This window comes from Cervus elaphus, chromosome X (genome assembly GCF_910594005.1).
Source record: "Cervus elaphus chromosome X, mCerEla1.1, whole genome shotgun sequence".
NCBI lineage: Eukaryota > Metazoa > Chordata > Mammalia > Artiodactyla > Cervidae > Cervus > Cervus elaphus.
Window position 1 is genome coordinate 127,822,127 of NC_057848.1, and position 21,846 is coordinate 127,843,972.

The following is a 21,846-nucleotide window of genomic DNA, read 5'->3' on the forward strand; positions in this document are numbered from 1 at the left end:
TCACAGTCCACAGTGATTTTGGAGCCCAGGAAAATAAAGGACAGTGTTGTAGACACGCATTCCAGGAAACAAACTCACTCAGAAGGACAATGCAGATAGTGGAGTGCAGTTTATTACACCGGCAGACCCAAGGCAGAGTCTCCTCTTAGCCAACGACCCCGACCAGCATTTGTGAAAATCTTTTATACCCCATGTGTACATGTCCGAACCCACCACCCCAAATTCCTTGAGACTTACATAAACTAAGGAAGGGTAAATACAATCCCAGTAACCCCATCACTCATGTGCCATGTGCTCAGACAGTTAAACAATTAGCCAATAATCAATAAGCATGAGGTTACACTCTGACAGGTACAGAAAACTTTATGGCTAATTCATGTCTGGAAGAAGGGGTGATTAGTGTATGTGTTCTCTTAGGCGATGAGTAACCTGGATAAGATCTTCAAGATCCCCCTGTCCAGAGGGGGTCTTATCCTTCTGTTGTCATTTCCATAGACACTAAACACAGAGTTCAGAGTCCATTGGAGAGGTGGCTGAGCATGATCAGCATGAACATGCCTAAGATGGATTCCAGGCCCTATGAATTCCTTCTTCAACAGAAATGGCAAGGACCTAAAAGAAGCAGAAGAGATTAAGAAGAAGTGGCAAGAATACAAAGAGCAGAATAAAAAAGGCCTTAATGACCCAGATAATCATGATGGTATGTTCACTCACCAAAAGCCAGACATCCTGGAGTGTGAAGTCAAGTGGGCCTTAAGAAGCATGACTATGAACAAAGCTAGTGGATGTGGTGGAATTCCAGCTGTCCAGCTGAGTTATTTCAAATCCTAAAAGATGGTGCTGTTAAAATGCTGCACTCAATATGCCAGTGAATTTGTAAAATTCAGCAATGGCCAGGACAGGAAAAGGTCATTTTTCATTCTAATCCTGAAGAAGGGTGAGAGGGTAACAGGCAGGAAGGCCAGGGGTCTCCATAGGGAGGAAATAGGCTGCAAGTGTCAGACATTTTTATCTCTTTTAAGTGGCAGGAGGAAACAAACTAGTGATATTTTTTTCCCCTTCTCTATACAAATTTAAAAAGATTTCTCTTAAAATACTGTTGCCTTAATGACACCTGGTTTCACCTGAAGTTAACTATTCTCAAACCTTGAGTTAACCAACGCATTTTTCTTATGGAAATGTCTGTCTTAAGCTATGTTAATGTACTATGCATTTACCCCAGACTCTGTCTTCAAGTCGGTTCCACCTAATGGCTCAGAACCTACTTAACAAACCATTATGTTATACCCAGACATTGTTCCCCTAATCTATGTAAATGAAACTATTTGTATGGTAATCTGCCCTTCTACAAGATTCAAGTCAATTGTTTTATGGCCCAGGATGATTCATCTGGTGCCAAGATTATCCCAAAATACATCTTACGGATGAGGGCCCTGGTGCCATACTGAGTTTTAAGACATACCTTTCATTAGCAGACTGCTAGTGACTATATAACATCCAGCTAAAGACTAGCAGGGGGGTACTCTTTCTGCCCCCTTCTGATGTCTATCTCAGAAGCTTTCTCTATCTCCTTTATACTTGAATAAAACTTTATTACACAAAAGCTCTGAGGGATCAACCTCGTTTCTGGCCCTGGATTGAATCTTCTCCTCCAGAGGCCAAGAATCCCAGAGTCTTTTCATGGTTCAGCAACAACCTTTCAAGGGAAATGCCAAAAAATATTCAAACTGCTGTACAATTGTGTTCATTTTCACATGCTAGCAAGGTAATGCTCAAAATCTTTTAAGCTGATCTTTAACAGTACATGAACCAAGAACTTCCAGATGTACATGCTGGATTTAGAAAAGACAGAGGAACCAGAGATCAAATTGCCAACATCCGTTGGCAATACAATGTGTCCATTGTATCCATTTGAGTAAACTCCAGGATTTGCCAATGGACAGGGAGACCTGGCATGCTGCAGTCCACGGGGTCACAAAGAGTTGGACATGACTGAATGACTGAACTGAACTGAAGTGAAATAATAAGACAGCAAGGTCAGGAGCAGCAACCGAGAGGAGCTACCCCACGTCCAAGGTAAGGAGCAGCACCTGTGTTTTGCTGGAGCAGCCATGAAGAGATACCCCACGTCCAAGGTAAGAGAAACCCAAGTAAGATGGTAGGCACTGAGAGAGGGCATCAGAAGGCAGACAGACTGAAACCACAATCACAGACAACTAGCCAATCTGATCACATGGACCACAGCCTTGTCTAACTCAACAAAACTAAGCCATGCCATGTGGGGCCACCCAAGATGCACGGGTCATGGTGGAGAGGACTAACAGAATGTGGTCCACTGGAGAAGGGAATGGCAGACCACTTCACTATTCTTGCCTTGAGAACCCCATGAACAGTATGAAAAGGCAAAAAGGTAGGACACTAAAAGATGAACTCCCAAGGTCGCTAGGTGCCCAACATGCTACTGGAGAGCAGTGGAGAAATAACTCCAGAAAGAATGAAAGGATGGAGCCAAAGAGAAAACAACACCCAGTTGTGGATGTGACTGGTGATAGAAGCAGGGTGTGATGCTGTAAAGAATAATATTGCATAGAAACCTGGAATGTTAGGTCCATGAATCAAGGCAAATTTGAAGTGGTAAAACAGGAGATGGCAAGAGTGAATGTCAACATTCTAGGAATCAATGAACTAAGATGGACTGGAATGGGGGAATTTAACTCAGAGGACCATTATATCTACTACTGTGGGCAGGAATCCCTTAGAAGAAATGGAGTAGCCATCATGGTCAACAAAAGAGTCTGAAATGCAGTACTTGGATGCAATCTCAAAAATGACAGAATGATCTCTGTTCCTTTCCAAGGCAAACCTTTCAATACCACAGTAATCTAAGTCTATACCCTGACCAGTAATGCTAAAGAAGCTGGAGTTGAATGGTTCTATGAAGACCTACAAGACCTTTCAGAACTAACAACCAAAAAAGATGTCCTTTCATTATAGGGGAATGGAATGCAAAAGTAGGAAGTCAAGAAACACCTAAAATAACAGGCAAATTTGGCCTTGGAATACAGAATGAAGCAGGGCAAAGGCTAATAGAGTTTTGCCAAGAGAATGTACTAGTCATAGCAAACACCCTCTTCCAACAACACAAGAAAAGAAACTACACATGAACATCACTAGATGATCAACACCAAAATCAGATTGATTATATTCTTTGCAGCCAAAGATATAGAAGCTCTATACAGTCAGCAAAAACAAGAATGGGAGCTGACTGTGGCTCAGATCATTAATTCCTTATTGCCAAATTCAGACTTATATCAAAAAAAGTGTGGAAAACAACTATACCATTCAGGTATGACCTAAATCAAATCCCTTATGATTATACACTGGAAGTGAGAAATAGATTTAAGGGACTAGATCTGACAGACAGAGTACCTGATGAACTATGGACGGAGGTTCGTGACATTGTACAGAAGACACACATCAAGACATCCCCAAGAAAAAGAAATGAAAAAAGGAAAATGGCTGTCTGTGGAGGCCTTACAAGTAGCTGTGAAAAGAAGAGAAGTGAAAATCAAAGGAGAAAAGGAAAGATAATCCCATTTGAATGCAGAGATCCAAAGAATAGCAAGGAGAGATAAAAATGCCTTCCTCGGTGATCCATGCAAAGAAAAAGAGGAAACAATAGAATGGGAAAGACTAGAGATCTCTTCAAGAAAATTTGAGATACCAAGGGAACATTTCATGCAAAGATGGGCTCGATAAAGGCAGAAATGGTAGGGACCTAACACAAGCAGAAGATATTAAGAAGAGGTGGCACAAATACACAGAAGAACTGTACAAAAAAGATCTTCATGACCCAGATAATCACGATGGTGTGATCACTCACCTAGAGCCAGACATCCTGGAATGGGAATTCAAGTGGCCTTAGGAAGCATCATTATGAACAAAGCTAGTGGAGGCGATGGAATTCCAGTTGAGCTATTTCAAATCCTGAAAGATGATGCTGTGAAGGTGCTGCACTCAATATGCCAGCAAATTTAGAAAACTCAGCAGTGGCCACAGGACTGGAAAAGGTCAGTTTTCATTCAAATCCGAAAGGAAGGCAATGGCAAAGAATGCTCAAACTACCACCCAATTGCACTCATCTCACATGCTAATAAAGTAATGCTCAAAATTCTCCAAGCCAGGCTTCAGCAATATGTGAACCATAAACTTCCAGATGTTCAAACTGGTTTTAGAAAAGACAGAGGAACCAGATATCAAGTTGCAAACATCCGTTGGATCATAAAAAAGTAACAGAGTTCCAGAAAAACTTCTATTTCTGCTTTATTGACTATGCCAAAGGCCTTAACTGTGTGACTCACAATACACTGTGGAAAACTCTGAAAGAGATGGGAATACCAGATCACCTGACCTGCCTCTTGCGAAACCTGTATGCAGGTCAGGAAGAACAGTTAGAACCGGACACAGAACAACTAACTGGTTCCAAATAGGAAAAAGGGTGCGTCGAGGCTGTATATTGTCACCCTGCTTATTTAACTTATATGCAGAGTACATCATGAGAAATGCTGGGCTGGAAGCACAACCTGGAATCAAGATTGCTGGGAGAAATATCAATAACCTCAGATATGCAGATGATACCGCCCTTATGGCAGAAAGTGAAGAAGAACTAAAGAGCCTCTTGATGAAACTGAAAGAGGAGAGTGAAAAAGTTGGCCTAAACTCAACATTCAGAATACTAAGATTATGGCATCCGGTCCCATTACTTCATGGCAAATAGATGGGGAAGCATTGGAAACAGTGGCTGGCTTTATTTTTTAGGGCTCCAAAATCGCTGCATATGGTAATTGCAGCCATGAAATTAAACGACGCTTACTCCTTGTAGGAACCTTGCGGGATTGAGTTTGCTGTGGCCGTGAAGTGGAAGAATCTCGCATAAAAACCTGGGTGCTTCCAACTTTCCTTCTCAGATCAATTCACCCCTTTCTTTCTACCTGCCCTCAGACACCTTAGACTCAGCACACCCTACACTGACTTCGTCTGTGGATATTTTCACCTCCATCTAGAATCCTGTCGTTCAGCATCTACTCTCCATGCATGCTCCTTCCCAGGTGGCTCAGATGGTAAAAGTGTCTGCCTAGAATGGGGGAGACCTGGTCTTGATCCCTGGGTGGGGAACATCCCCTGGAGAAGGAAATGGCAACCGACTCCAGTACTCTTGCCTGGAAAATCACATGGATGGAGAAGCCTGGTAGGATAGAATTCATGGGGTCACAAAGGGGCAGACAAGACTGAGCAAATTCAATTTCACTTTCACTACTCCTTTGAAGGAAAGTTATGACCAAGCTAGACAGCATATTAAAAAGTAGAGATATTACTTTGTCAACAAAGGTACGTCTAGTCATGGCTATGGTTTTTCCAGTAGTCATGTATGGATGTGAGAGTTGGACTATAAAGAAAGCTGAGCATTGAGAAATTGATGCTTTTGAACTGTGGTGTTGGAGAACACTCTTGAGAGTCCCCTGGACTGCAAGGAGATCCGACCAGTCCATCCTAAAGGAGATCAGTCCTCGGTGTTCATTGGAGGGACTGATTTTGAAGCTGAAACTCCAATACTTTGGCTACCTGATGCAAAGAGCTGACTCATTTGAAAAGACCCTGATGCTGGGAAAGATTGAGGGCAGGAGGAGAAGGGGACGACAGAGGATGAGATGGTTGGATGACTCACCTTCTCAGTGGACATGAGTTTGTGTGAACCCTGGGAGTTCATTATGGACAGGGAGGCCTGGCGTGCTGCGTTTCATGGGGTCACAACGAGTCGGACAAGACAGCGACTGAATTGAATTGAATAAGACAACCAATTCCAGGGTAGAGATCAACAGAACCAGGAGAAGTAAAGTAAATTTAGATAGGATCAAAAGAGAAACTAAGGGTTTATACTAATTCTTGAGTTATTGGCACTTGGAAGTTGATACAGACATTTTATGGTTGTTTTCTATATTAACATAGTTTGAAAGTGAAAGTTCTATTTGCTCAGTTGTTTCTGACTCTTTGTGACCCCACGCACTGTAGGTTAATGGATAGTAAACATTTATTTTGTTCTTATTCAAATGTATGAGTTCAATAATTCTCAATATATTCCATTGTTATCTTCACAAATTCTGGAATTAAATGTGGCCCCCTCCAGCATTTCCCTACCTTGGGTGTTTAATGTCAAGAGCTATGAAGGAGGCGGGGCTTCCCAGGTAGAAACAATGGAAAATAACCCTCCTGCCAATGCAGAAGACACAAGAGACATGGGTTTGATCCCTGGGTTGGGAATATTATCTGGAGAATGAAATGGCAACCCACTCCATCATTCTTGCCTGGGAAATCCATGGACAGAGGAGTCTGGTGGGCTACAGTTCATGGGGGTGCAAAGAGTCAGACACAACTGAAGCAACTTCACACAGCAGAGGAAGGAAAACTCCAAAACTCATTCCACAAGGCCACCATCACCCTGAAACCACAACCACACAAAGATGACACAAAAAGAAAGTAAAATTAAAGGCCAATAACTCTGATGAACATAGATGCAAAAATGCTCAATGAAATCCTAGCAAACAGAATTCAACAGCACACAAAAATGATCATTTATCATGATCAAGTAGGCTTTATCTGAAGGATGCAAGGATTCTTCAGTATATGCAAATCAATCAATGTGATACACCATATTAACAAATTGAAAGACAAAACCATATGAGCATCTCAATAGATGCAGAGAAGGTTTCTGAAAAATTCAACACCCATTATGATAAAAACTTCAAAAAGTAAGCATAAAAAGAGCATAAATCAACATAATAAAGGCAATTAATGACAAACACACAGAAAACATTATTCTCAATGAGGAAAAAATGCAAGCATTTCCTAAGAACAGAAACAAGACAAGGCTGCCCATTCTCACCACCACTATTCAATGTAGTTTTGGAAGTCTTATTCACAGCAATCAGAGAAGAAAAAATATATAAGAAATCCAGTTTGGAAAAGAAGTAAAACTCACTGTTTGCTGATGACATAATATTATCCATGTGCTGTGCTTTGCCTACTCACTCAGTTATGTCTGACTCTTTGCGACCTCATGGACTGTAGCCCGCCAGGCACATCTGTCTATGGGGATTCTCCAGGCAAGAATACTAAAGTGGGTTGCCATGCCCTCCTCCAGGAGATCTTCCCAACTCATGGATCGAACCAGGGTCTCCCACACTGCAGGCAGATTCTTTACCACCTAGCCACCAAGAAAGAGCAAAAATACCGGACTGGGTAGCCTATCTCTTCTCCAGGGGATCTTCCTGACTCAGGAATCGAACAAGGGTCTCCTGCATTGCAGGCAGATTCTTTACCAGCTGAGCTACCAGGGAAGCCCAATACTATACATGGAAAATGTTCTGCCCATAGTCCGAGTCCCCGGTCGGGAAAGAAGACTCCTCGAAACAATGCAACTTGCAATAGGGGAATTTATTACTGACTCGAGCCAGGGCCTCCCGCCCTCACCAAGTGTGTGAGGATGAAAGGCCCCGAGCCCCAGTTTTCTCGGGTATTTATTAGGTCAAAAAAAGCAGCAGGTAGTTGGCGCAAGCGGATTGGTTACACAGTTGCAAGGTAATTTTTGTTGGCCCAACGTGGGGCTTTCAGCTTTCCCCTGATAGGTTCCCTTTTTTCTTGCTAGGCATATGTTGATTGGCTGGCTCCAGGAGGCCTGATAATTATGTTACCCCGGGAAACCAGGCCTACTCCTAATCTAGGCTGCCTGTCATGGCGTTAGCCGTGACAGCCTCACAGAAAACCCTAAAGATGTCACCAGAAAATTACTAGAGCTAATCAATGAGTGTAGTAAAATCACAGGATGTAAAATTGATACACAGAAATCATTTGAATTCGTACATACTAACAATGAAAAATCAGAAAGAGAAATTAAAGAAAGAATCACATTCATCATTGCAACAGAAAAAATAAAATACTAGGAATAAACTTACCTAAAGAGACAAAAGACCTGTATGCAGAAAACTATAAAATGCTGATGAAAGTAATCAAAGACAACATAAATAGATGGAGAGTTATACCATGTTCCTGAATTGGAAGAATCAGTATTGTGAAAATGACTATAGTACCCAAGGCAATCTACAGATTCAGTGTAATCCCTATCAAGCTACCAATATTATTTTTCCACCGAACTAGAATAAAAAATTCACAATTTCTATGGAAACACACGGCTCAGATGGTAAAGAATCTGTGTACAGTGCAGGAGACCTGAGTTTGATCCTAGGGTCAGGAAGATTCCTTGGAGAAGAGAATGCCCACCCACTCCAGTATTCTCGCCTGGAGAATACCCTGGACAGATGAGCTGGTGGGTTCCAGTCCATGAGATTGCAAAGAGTCAGACATGATTGTGTGACTAACACTTAACACAAAAGACCCTGAATAGCAACAGAAATCTTAAGAAAGGAGAATGGAGCTGGAGGAATCAACATTCCTGACTTCAGACAATACTATAAAGCTACAGTAATCAAGATAGTGTGTTACTGGCACAAAAAGAGAAATATAAACCAATGGAACAAGATAGAGAGCCCAGAGCAAAACCTATGCAGCTCTGGGCACCTTAACTTTGACAAAGGTGGAGAGAATATACAATGGTGAAAAGACAGCCTCTTCAACAAGCAGACAGCTACATGTAAAAGAATGAAACCAGACAGGGGAATTGTGGTTCTTTATAGCTACATGTAAAACAATGAAATCAGAACACCACTTAATACCATACACAAAAATAAACTCAAAATGGGTTAAAGATTTAGATATAAAGCCAGAAAATATAAAGCTCATAAGGATAACATAGGCAGCACACTCACTGACATAAATCATAGCAATATCTTCTATGACCAACTTCCTAGAGTAATGGAAATGAAAACAAAAATAAGCAAGTGGGACCTAATTAAACTTAAAAGGTTTTGCACAGCAAAGGAAACTAAACAAAGTGAAAAGACAATTCTTGCAATGAGAGAAAATAGTAGCAAATGAAACAATTGACAAAGGATTAATCTCCAAAATATACAAATAGTTCATACAGTTCAATACCAGAAAAACAAAAAGTGGGCAGAAGACCTAAACAGACATTTCTCCAAAGAAGACATACAGATAGCTAATAAACACATAAAAAGTTGTTCAACGTTGCTCATTATTAGAAAAATGTAAGTAAAAACTACAATGAAGTATCACCTCACACCAGTCAGAAGGGCCATCATCAAAAAAATCTAAAGACAATAAACACTGGGGAGGTTGTGGAGAAAATAGAACTCTCTTGCATTGTTGAAGGGAATGTAGTTTATACAGCCACTATGGATAATAGCATGGATATTCCTTAAAAACTAGGATGAAACTACCATATGACCCAACAATCCCACTACTGTGGACATACACCCTGAGGAAACCATAATTGAAGAAGACACATGTACCTCAATGTTCATCACAGCACTACAATAGCTTGGACATGAAAGCAACCTAGATGCCCATCCACAGATGATTGGATAAAGAAGTTTTGGTATATATATACAATAGAATATTACTTAACCATAAAAGGAGTGCATTTGAGTCAATTCTGATGAGATGGATGAACCTAGAGCCTATTTTACAGAGTGAAGTAAGTCAGAAGGAGACAAACAAATACTGTATCTAACAGATATATATGGAATCTAGAAAGATGGTATTGATGAACCTATTTGCAGAGCAGAAATGAAGATGCAGACATAGGGAACAGACTGGTGGTCACACTGAAGGAAGGAAAGTGAGGGACGAATTGAAAGAGTAACACTGAAACATATATATTACCGTATGTAAAGTAGAGAGCCAGTGGGAATTTGCTGTATGATGCAGGGAGCTCAAACCCGATACTCTGTGACAACTTAGAGGGCTGGGAGTTGGGATGGAGATTCAAATGGATGGGACATATGTATTCCTATGGCTTAATCATTTTGATAAATGGCAGAAGCTAACACAATATTGTAAAGCAATCATCCTCCAATTAAAAATATAGCAAAGAAGGAATTGTAAATCAGAAAAACATATCAATAATCTCAATTGAAACATTGCTTGAAAATACCTAGCAGAATTCAGGTAGGCAGATGCAAATTATTTGCTAGTCACCCACAATTCTCATCTACAAAAGGCAATCTTGGTTAAGGCTTCAATTACTCTCCCCTATCTCCCATTATATGAATTATTAGGCAGTTTAGTTAGAAGGATGAAGAACATACAAGTTTCTGGAAGAGTGTGAAAATGTGATCATTTATCTCTGCCCCTAACTCACTGGTTGACCCCAGGCGGATCTATTAACATTTCTGCTCTTTAATTTTTCCATGTGCAATATGTGGGACCCTTCCAATTCTGACATCCTATGGTTATCTTCCCGTCTTTCCTGTCTCAGTGAATAGCACTACACTATTACATAGGCTAAATATCCAAGAATCATTTTAGATGTCCCTGTCTTTACCTTAGTACCTCCTCATCCCACCCATGTCCTATTCATATCAGTTTATGAATCCAATAATATGTTTACCATCAGTCTATTTTTTCATACCCACTATTATACTCCAATCCATGTCACCATCATCTATTTCCTGGATACTTGTAATAATCTCCTGACTGGTTTTCATGCCTCCATTGTTGTCCCAGTACAACTTATTTTCATATCAGTCAAAATGATCCTTAAAAACTTGATAATTTTACTCCCCAGTTTGTGTGTCGTATGCTCAGTGGCTCTATGGTGGGGCTAATGGTGACCTCCTCCAAGAGGGCTTATGCCACCTTCTGTCTAGTCAAAGCTCTGGTTTTTCCAGTAGTCATGTATGCATGTGAGTATTGGACCATAAAGAAAGCTGAGCACCAAAGAATTGAGGCTTTTAAACTGTGGTGTTGAAGAAGTCTCTTGTCAAACCAGTCAGCCATAAAGGAAATCAATCCTGAGTATTCACTGGAAAGACTGATGCTAAAGCTGAAACTCCAACACTTTGGCCACCTGATGTAAGGAATTGACTCATTGGAAAAGACCCTGATGCTGGGAAAGACTGAAGGCGGGAGGAGAAGGTGACCACAGAGAATGAGATGGTTGGATGTCATCACAGCTCGATGCACATGAGTTTGAACAAGCTCTGGGAGTTGGTGATGGACAGGGAACCCTGGTGTGCTGCAGTCCATGGGGTCACAAAGAGTCAGACACGACTGAGTGACTCAACTGAAAAACCACTACAATATTGTAAAGTAATCAGCTTTCAACTAATAAAAATAAATTAAAAAAAGAATAGTAATATAACCAGATTTTTCACTAGTAATAAGAACGCTCTAAGGCCAAAATAACTTTTAACTTTTAAACTGTCTCTAAACAAAGTATGGAAACAGTAGAGCTTTTATTTTGCTTTTGTTTTTGTTTTGTTTTGTTTTCCCCACACTACACAGAAATGAGAGTTCTTAGTCTGTTTCTGGCCAATCTGTTAATTTATTAGGATAGTTGTCTTTCATTTGCTTTCCAGTAGGCATAGTAAATTTAGTTGAAGAGCAAGCACATCTGTAAGCTACAACTTGATTACATCTTTTTTTCTAGCTGTTTTGCATTTTTTCTTTTACCATGTTTTAGTTTCTGCATGTATAATTAAATAAGAAGCAAAACTGTAAAATTGTAACATTTCACATGGAAATGCTGCCCGATCTTCACCAGCTTCAGAAATCTGACCTTTGCCGATGCTGCAATAAAGTGTTGTAATTTTTTAAAAAAATTGAATAAAAGAGTAAACCTAAAATGTTATTTAAAAAAAACTCTCAACTGCTGCCTATCATAATTAGAATAAAAATCCATACTCCTCACTATGATTTACAAAATACCACTTGTCTTTGCCTACCTCCTCAATACACTACTGTTCCCCTCAATCAGCCAAGTTCCTGACTACTTTCTGTCATAGGCCAAGCATGCTCCTGCTTTAGAACCACTTTACTGGTTCCCTCTGCCCGGAACACTTTGTCCAGATAACCGTGTGACTGACTACTTCTCAGGTCTCTACTTCAGTGTCATCTCTGAAAAGAACCCTTTTCTGATCAATCTGTGTTCAACATTTCTCCTTCTACCACCACTCTATTCCCTTATCTTCTTTTTTAAAATGTTATTTATTTTTTTAAAATTGTTATTGGAGTATAACTGATTTACAATGTTGTGTTTCAGATGTACAGCAAAGTGAAAGTGTTATACAAATACATATATTAACTTGTTTTAGATTCTTTCCCCATATAGGTCATTACAAAGTACTGAACAGAGTTCTTTGTGCTATATATTAGGTCTTTATTAGTTATCTATTTTATATATAGAAGTGTGAACATTTCAATCCCAGTCTTTCAATTTCTCCTCCCCCCGTTACCTCCTGGTAACTATAAGTTTATTTTCTACATCTGCAACTCTATTTTGGTTTTGTAGATAAGCTCATTTGTAGCTTTTTTTTTTTTTTTTAGATTCCACATATCAGTTATATCATATGATAATTGTCTTTGTCTGACTCACATCACTCACTATGAGAATCTCTAGGTCCATCCATGTTGCTGATAATGGCATTATTTTGTTCTTTTTATGGCAGAGTAATATTACATGGTATATATGTACCACATCTTCTTTATCCATTCCTCTGTTAATGGACATTTAGGTTTCTTCTGTGGCTATTGTGACTAGTGCTGCAATTAACATTGGGGTGCATGTAAACTTTTGAATTATGGTTTTCTCTGGATATGTACCCAGGAGATGGGTTGCTGGAACATATGGTAGCTCTATTTTCAGACTTTTAAGGAACCTCCATTCTGTTCAGTTTTTTTAAGGAACCTCCATACTACAGTGATTGTGCCAGTTTGCATTCCCACCAACAGTATGGAAGGGTTCACTTTCCTCCATTATCTTCTTTTAATTTATCAGTCTTATCTTTACCTAAAATCACCATATGTATTTCCATTATTATTGTCTAGCAGCTCCCACTGTAAAGCAAGCTTCATGAGAAGAGCAGTAGAACATAGTGGTTAAGAGCATGACTTCTGGAGCCAGACTGTCTAAATTCAAATCCCAGTTCTGCTACCTATTAGTTGAGTGATTCTGGGGAACATAACTTCTCTGTGCCTCAGCTTCCTCTTCTATAACATGGGGGCAGTAATAGTAATATTGGTAGGGTGACTGAAATGACTAACTGAATTAATATATGCAAAGCACTATATCTCTAGTACCTAGAAGAATGTCTAGTAAATAGCAGATGCCTAAGAAGTACTTGGGCTTCCCAGGTAGCGCTAGTGGTGAAGAAACTCTCTGCCAATACAGGAGACATAAGAGATGCCAGTTCAATCCTTGGGTCAGGAAGATCCTCTGGAGAAAGAAATGGCAATCCACTCTAGTATTCTTGCCTGGGAAATGCCATGGACAGAGAAGCCTTGTGGGCTTCAGTCCAGTGGGTTGCAGAGTGAGACACAACTGAAGCGACTTAGCATGCAGGCAAGACATACTTCACGACTGATTGAATGAAGGAATCCTTGATGCCTCTTGTTCCTTCTCTCCTTTCCTGTCTAGCTTCCCCTCAGGACTCTTCCTTCGGGAAGTTTTCCCTGACTGTTCCCTTTCCTACTTGCTAGGACCAAGTTGGTCCTTTGATTTTGTGTGCTCACAGAACTGAGACTTCTTTCAATCACTAATTGCTATATATAACTGCACACTTAAGTGTGTGTATGATCTTTGTAATAACTAGTCTTTTTAACTGCAAACTTGGTGAGGGAAGGGCCTATGTCTGTCATATCTGCTATGGGATTTCTGCTGCCTAGCATCATACTTGGCACAAAACTTACACAATAGATATTTCTTGACTAAATGACTCATTTTTCTCTTAGAAATGTTATGAAACATGACTTGAGAAACTGAATATTTTGCAGCACTTTTCTTGTTAATTTTATTGGAGTATAATTTGTTTTTTACAATATTGTACTAGCTTCTTCTGTTCAGCAAAGTGAATCAGTTATACATATACATAGAGACCCTCTTTTTCAGATTTTCTTTCCCACTTAGATCACCACAGAGCATTGATTAGAGTTTTCTGTGCTATAAGGTAGGTTCACATTAGCTATCTATTTATACATAGAACAAACAATATATGTCAATCCCAATATCCCAATTCATCTCACCTCCCTTCCCCCTAAACAACCATAAGTATTTCTCTATGTCTGCATCTCTATTTCTGTTTTTCAAATAAGTTCATCTGAACCATTTTTTCTACGTTCCACATATAAGTGATATTATGCAGTATTTATTTTGCTTTTTCTGACTTTATTCACTCTGTAGGAAAAGACAGTGAAGTTGCTCAGTCGTGTCCAACTCTTTGAAATCCCATGGACTATAGCCTACAAGGCTTCTCTGTCCATGGGATTTTCCAGGCAAGAATACTGGAGTCGGTTGCCATTTCCTTCTCCAGGAGATCTTACCAACCTGGGGATTGAACTCAGGTCTCCCGCATTGTAGGCAGATGCTTTACCATCTGAGCTACCAGGGAAGTCTCCAGGTATATTCACATCTCTGCAAATGGCATTATTTTATTCCATTTTATGGCTGAGTTATATTTCATCATGTACATGTACCACGTCATCTTTATCCATTCCTATGTTGATGGACGTTTAGGTTGATTCTATGTCCTGGATATTGTAAATGGTGCTGCAATGAACACTGGGGAGCATGTATCTTTTCAAATTACGGTTTTCACAGGGTATATACCAAAGAGTGAGATTGCAGGGTTACATGATAATTCAATTTTTATTTTATAAGGAACCTCCATACTGTTCTGCATGTTGGCTACACCAATTTACATATCCATCAACAGTAGGAGGGTTCACTTTCCTCTAAATCTTCCCTAGCATTTATTGTTTGTAGATTTTTTTTCATTTATTTTTATTAGTTGGAGGCTAATTACTTTACAGTATTGTAGTGGATTTTGCCATACATTGACATGAATCAGCCATGGATTTACATGTGTTCCCCATCCCATCCCTCTGGATCTTCCCTGTGCACCAGCCCTGAGCACTTGTTTCATGCATCCAACTTGGGCTGGCGATTTGTTTCAAACTTGATATTATACATGTTTCAATGCTAGTCTCTCAGATCATCCCACCCTCGCCTTCTCCCACAGAGTCGAAAAATCTGTTCTATACATCTGTGTCTCTTTTTCTGTCCTGCATATAAGGCTATCATTACCATCTTTTTAAATTCCATATATATGCGTTAGTATACTGTAATGGTCTTTATCTTTCTGGCTTACTTCACTCTGTATAATGGGTTCCAGTTTCATCCATCTCATTAGAAATGATTCAAATGTATTCTTTTTAACGGCTGAGTAATATTCCACTGTGTATATGTACCATAGCTTTCTTATCCATTCGTCTGCTGATGAACATCTAGGTTGCTTCCATGTCCTGGCTATTATAAACAGTGCTGCGATGAACATTGGGGTACATGTGTCTCCCTCAGATCTGGTTTCCTTGGTGCACATGCCCAGGAGTGGGATTGCTGGGTCATATGGCAGTTCTAGTTCCAGTTTTTTAAGGAATCTCCACACTGTTCTCCATAGTTGCTGTACTATTTTGCATTCCCACCAACAGTGTAAGAGGGTTCTCTTTCCTCCACACCCTCTCCAGCATTTATTGCTTGTAGACTTTTGGATAACAGCCATTCTGACTGGTGTGTAATGGTACCTCATTGTGGTTTTGATTTGCATTTCTCTGATAATGAGTGATGTTGAGCATTTTTTCATGTGTTTGTTAGCCATCTGTATGTCTTCTCTGGAGAAATGTCTGTTTAGTTCTTTGGCCCATTTTTTGATTGGATCATTTATTTTTCTGGAATTGAGCTTCTGGAGTTGCTTGTCTATTGTTGAGATTAATCCTTTGTCTGTTGCTTCATTTGCTATTATTTTCTCCTATTCTGAAGGCTGTCATTTCACCTTGATATACATCACATTAACAAATTGAAAGATAAAATCCATATGATTATCTCAATAGATGCAGAAAAAGCCTTTGACAAAATTGAACATCCATTTATGATTTAAAAAAAAAAAAAAAAAAAAGCTCTCCAGAAAGCAGGAATAGAAGGAACATGCCTCAACACAATAAAAGCTATATATGACAAACCCACAGCAAACATTATTCTCAATGGTGAAAAATTGAAAGCATTTCCCCTAAAGTCAGGAACAAGACAAGGGTGCCCCCTCTCACCACTACTACTCAACATAGTTTTGGAAGTGTTGGCCACAGCAATCAGAGCAGAAAAAGAAGTAAAAGGAATCCAGATAGGAAAAGAAGAAGTGAAACTGTTGCTGTTTGCAGATGAAATGATCCTATACATAGAAAACCCTAAAGACTCTACCAGAAAATTACTAGAGCTAATCAATGAATATAGTAAAGTTGCAGGATATAAAATTAACACACAGAAATCCCTTGCATTCCTATACAGTAACAATGAGAAAACAGAAAGAGAAATTAAGGAAACAATACCATTCACCACTGCAACAAAAAGAATAAAAAACTTAGGTGTATATCTACCTAAAGAAACTATCTACCTATAGAAAACTATAAAACACTGATGAAAGAAATCAAAGAGGACACAAATAGATGGAGAAATATACCATATTCATGGATTGGAAGAATCAAATTGTGAAAAATGAGTATACTAACCAAAGCAATCTATGGATTCAATGCAATCCCTATCAAGCTACCAATGGTATTCTTCACAGAACTAGAACAGATAATTTCACAATTTGTATGGAAATACAAAAAAACTCAAATAGCCAAAGCAATCTTGAGAAAGAAGAATGGAACTGGAGGAATCAACCTGCCTGACTTCAGACTCTACTACAAAACCACTGTCATCAAGACAGTATGGTCCTGGCACAAAGACAGAAATATAAATCAATGGAAAAAAATAGAAAGCCCAGAGATAAATCCATGTACCTATGGACACCTTATCTTTGGCAAAGGAGGCAACAATATACAATGGAATAAAGACAACCTCTTTAACAAGTGGTGCTGGGAAAACTGGTCAACCACTTGTAAAAGAATGAAACTAGAACATTTTCTAACACCATATATAAAAAGAAACTAGAAATGGATTAAAGATCTAAACTTAAGACCAGAAACTATAAAACTCCTAGAGGAGAACATAGGCAAAACACTCTCCGATATAAATCACAGTAAGATCCTCTATGACTCACCTCCCAGAATATTGGAAATAAAAGCAAAAATAAACAAATTGGACCTAATTAAACTTAAAAGCTTTTGTTTGTAGATTTTTTTTAAATGATGGCCATTCTGACCGGTGTACAGCGATAGCTCATTGTAGTTTGATTAGCATTTATCTAATATTTAGTTACCCCACTGTGGATCACAACATTTTCATGGCACTGGGGCTTGTGTAATGCAGTGAAGCTATGGGCCATGCTATGCAGGGCCACCTAAGACAGATGGGTAATAGTGAAGAGTTCTGACAAATCATGGAGAAGGTTCAGTGGAGAAGGAAATGGAAAACTACTCCAGTAGTATTGCCTGGAGAATCCCATGGATAGTATGAAAAGGCAAAATACAGGACACTAGAAGATGAATTTCACAGGTTGGAAGGTGTCCAATATGCTACTGGGGAAGAGTGAAGGGCAATTACTAATAGCTTCAATAAGAATGCAATGCATGGGCCAAAGTGGGACCAACACTCAGCTATGGATGTGTCTGGTGGTGATCAGTGCTGTAAAGAACAATGTTGCATAGGAACCTGGAATGTTAGGTCCATGAATCAGGGTAATCTGGACGTGGTCAAGTTTAGGAGATGGCAAGATTGACCATCAGTATCTTAGGAATTGGTGAACTAAAATGGATGGGCAGGAGTGAATTTAATTCAAATGACCATTATATCTACTACAGTGGGAAAGAATCCATTAAAAGAAATGGATTAGACCTCATAATCAACAAAAGACTCTGAAATGCAGTACTAGGGTGCAATCTCAAACACAATATAGTGATCCCAGTTTGTTTCCAAGGCAAACCTTTCGACATCACAGTAATCCAAGTCTATGCCCCAACCACTAATGCCAAAGAAGCTAAAGTTTACAGGTTCTATGAAGACCTAAAATACCTTCTAGAATGAACACCAAAAAAAATAAAAAATAAAAAGTTCTTTTCATTATAGGGGATTGGAATGCAAAAGTAGGAATTCAAGAGATACCTGAAGTAACAGGCAAGTTTGGCCTTAGAGAATAAAATGAAGCAGAGCAAAGGCTACCAGAGTTTGCAAACACCCTTTTCCAGTAACACAAGAGATGACTCTACACTTGAACATCACCAGATGGTCAATACCAAAATCAGATATATTATGTTCTTTGCCCTCTTCATGGATCACAGCCTTATCATGATAAAGGGCCTACACAACTCAGTGAAGCTATAAGGCATGCTAAGCAGGGCCACCCAAAATGGATGGCTCATAGGGAAGAGTTCAGACAAAATGAGATCCACTGGAGAAGGGAATGACAAACTACTCCAGTATTCTTGCCTGGATAACCCCATGAACAGTGTGAAAAGACAAAAAGATAGGGCACCAGAAAATGAGCCTCCCAGGTCACAAGGTGCCCAATATACTCCTGAGAAGAGCTCCAGAAAGAATTAAGAGGCTGGGCCAAAACGGAAATTATGATCAGTTGCAGATATGCCTGGTGGTAAAAGTAAAATCTGATGCTGTAAAGAACAATATTGCATGAGAACCTGGAATGTTAGGTCTATGAATCAAAGTAAATTGGACGTAGACAAACAGGAGATGGTAAGAGTGAACACTGACATTTTAGGAATCACTAAAGTAAAATGAACCAGAATAGGGCTTCCCAGTTGGTGCTAGTGGTAAAGAACTGGCCTGCAAATGCAGGAGATATAAGAAACACGAGTTCAATCCCTGAGTTGGGAAGATCCCCTGGAGGAGGGCATGGCAACCCACTCCAGTATTCTTGCCTGGAGAATCCCAAGGACAGAGGAGCCTGGCGGGTAAGAGTCCACAGGGTCACAAAGAGTTGGACATGACTGAAGAGACTTAGTGACAGGCAAATTTAATTCAGATGATCATTATATCTACTACTGTGGGAAAGAAAAACTTGGAAGAAATGAATAGTTCTCATAGTCAAAAAACGAGTCTGAAATGCAGTATTTGTGTGCAATCTAAAAAACAACAGAATGCTCTCGGTTCATTTACAAGGAAAACCATTCAACACCACAGAAATCCAAGTCTGTGCCCCAGCCACTAATGCTGAAAATCTGAAGTTGAATGGTTCTATGAAAATGTACAAGACCTTCTAGAACTGACACCAGAAAGAGGTCACTTTCATCATAGGGAGTTGGAATGCAAAAGTAGAAAGTCAAGATGTATCTGGAGTAACAGGCAAGTTTGGCCTTGGAGTACAAAATGAAGCAGGGCAAATGCTAACAGATTTTTGCCAAGAGAACTCACTGGTGATAGCAAACACTCTTTTCCAACAACACAAGACACAACTCCAGACATGGACATCACCAGATGGTCAATATCAAAATTAGATTGATTACATTCTTTGCAGCTGAAGATGGAGAAGCTCTATCCAGACAGTAAAAACAAAACTGAGAGTTGAATGTAGCTCAGATTGTAAGTTCCTTATTGCAAAATTCAGGCTTAAATTGAAGAAACTAGTGGAAATCACTAGAAAATTCAGGTATGACCTAAATCAAATCCCTTATGATTATACAGTGGAGGTTACAAATAGATTCAAGGGATTAGATCTGATAGAGTGCCTGAAGAACTATGGATGGAGGTTCCTAACACTGTACAGGAGGTGGTGACCAAAACCATTCCAAAGAAAAAGAAATGCAAGAAGGCAAAGTAATGGTCTGAGGATCCTTTACAAATAGCTTAGAAAAGAAGTGAAAGGCAAGGCAGAAAGGGAAAGATATACGCAATTGAATGCTTCCAGAGAATAACAAGGAGAGATTTTTTTTTAAAGCCTTCTTAAGTGAACAATGCAAATAAATAGAGTAAAACAACAGAATGGGAAAGACTAGAGATCTCTTCAAGAAAAGTGGAGATACCAAGGGAACATTTCATGCAAGGATGGGCATGATAAACGATAGAACTGGCAAGTAAGTACCTAACAGAAGCAGAACAGATTAAGAAGAGAGGGCAAGAATACACAGAACTACACAAAAAAGTCTTAATGGCCCAGATAACCATGATGGTGTGGTCACTCACCTAGAGGAGAGAAATCCTGGAGTGTGAAGTCAAGTGGGCCTTAGGAAGCATCACTATAAAACAAAGCTAGGGGAAGTGATGAAATTCCAGCTAAGCTATTTCAATCCTAAAAGATGGTGGTGTTAAAGTGCTGCACTCAATATGTCAGCAAATTTGGAAAACTCAGCAGTGGCCACAGGACTGGAAAAGGTCCATTTTCATCCCAATCCCCAAAAAAAGGCAATGCAAAAGAATGTTCAAATTACCATACAATTGAGCTCATTTTACATGCTAGGAAGGTAATGCTCAAAATCCTTCAAGCTAAGCATCAACAGTACATGAACTGAGAACTCCCAGATGTTCAAACTGGGTTTAGAAAAGGTATAGGAAACAGAAATCAAATTGCCAACATTTGTTGAATCATAGAGAAAGCAAAGGGATTCCAGAAAAACGTCTACTTCTATTTCACTGACTATGCTAAAGCTTTTGACTATGTGGAAACTGAGGAAACTGAGGAAAAATTTTAAAGAGATGGGAATACCAGATCACCTCACCTGCCTCCTGAAAAAAATGGAGGTCAAGGAACAACAGTTAGAACTGGACATGGAACAATGGACTAGTTCAAAATTGGGGAAAGACATCAAAGCTGTATATTGTCACCCTGCTTATTTAAATTAAATGCAGAGTACGTCAAGCAAAATGCTGGGCTGGAGGAATCACAAGCTGGAATCCAGATTACTGGGAGATATATCAAGAATCTCAGATATGCAGATGATACCACTCTAATGGCAGTAAGCGAAGAAAACTAAAGAGCCTCTTGATGAGAGTGAAAGAGGAGAGTGAAAAAGCTGGCTTAAAACTCAGCATTCAAAAAACCAAGACCATGGCATCCAGTCCCATCACTTCATGGCAATTAGAAGGAGAAAAAGTGAAAGCAGTGACAGAGTTTATTTTCTTGTGCTCCAAAATCACTGCAGATGGTGACTGCAGCTATGGAATTAAAAGACGCTTGCTCCTTGGAAGGAAAGCTGTGACAAACCTAGACAGTGTGTTAAAAAGCAGAGAGATTACTTTGCTGACAAATGTCCATATAGTTAAAGCTATGGTTTTTCCAGTAGTCATGTATGCATCTGAAAGTTCGACCATAGTGAAGTCTGACTGTGGAAGAATTAATATTTTGGAATTGGGCTGCTGAAGAAGACTTTTGAGAGTCCCTTGGACTGCAAGGAGATCAAAACAGTCAATCCAAACGAAGTCAACTGAATATTCATTGGAAGGGTTGTTTCTGAAGCTGAAGCTCCAGTACTTTGGCCACCTGATACACAGAGCCGACTCTTTGGAAAGACCCTGATAATGAGAAGGACTGAGGGCAGGAGGAGAAGGGGACGATAGAGGATGAGATGGTTGGATGGCATCAGTGACTCAATGGATATGAGTTTGAGCAAACTCTGGGGGATAGTGAAGGACAGAGGAGCCTGACATGCCCATGGGGTTGCAAAGAGTTGGACACAACTTAGGGACCAAACAACAACAACTATAATTCGTGA

At 39.6% G+C, this 21,846-nt stretch overlaps 1 long non-coding RNA gene across 2 annotated transcripts in view; it reads right to left on the reverse strand.

The window, feature by feature from the left end:
• Nucleotides 1-209: 209 nt before the first annotated feature.
• LOC122689758 overlaps nucleotides 210-21,846 on the reverse strand; it is a 28,602-nt gene continuing 6,965 nt past the window's right edge. Inside the window, exon 3 of one of the 2 annotated variants that reach the window (XR_006339914.1) lies at nucleotides 210-612. This is a non-coding gene — a long non-coding RNA (uncharacterized LOC122689758). Of the gene's footprint in view, nucleotides 613-778; nucleotides 828-21,846 lie in introns of those variants that run through there. The other variant, XR_006339915.1, reaches the window with a different exon arrangement.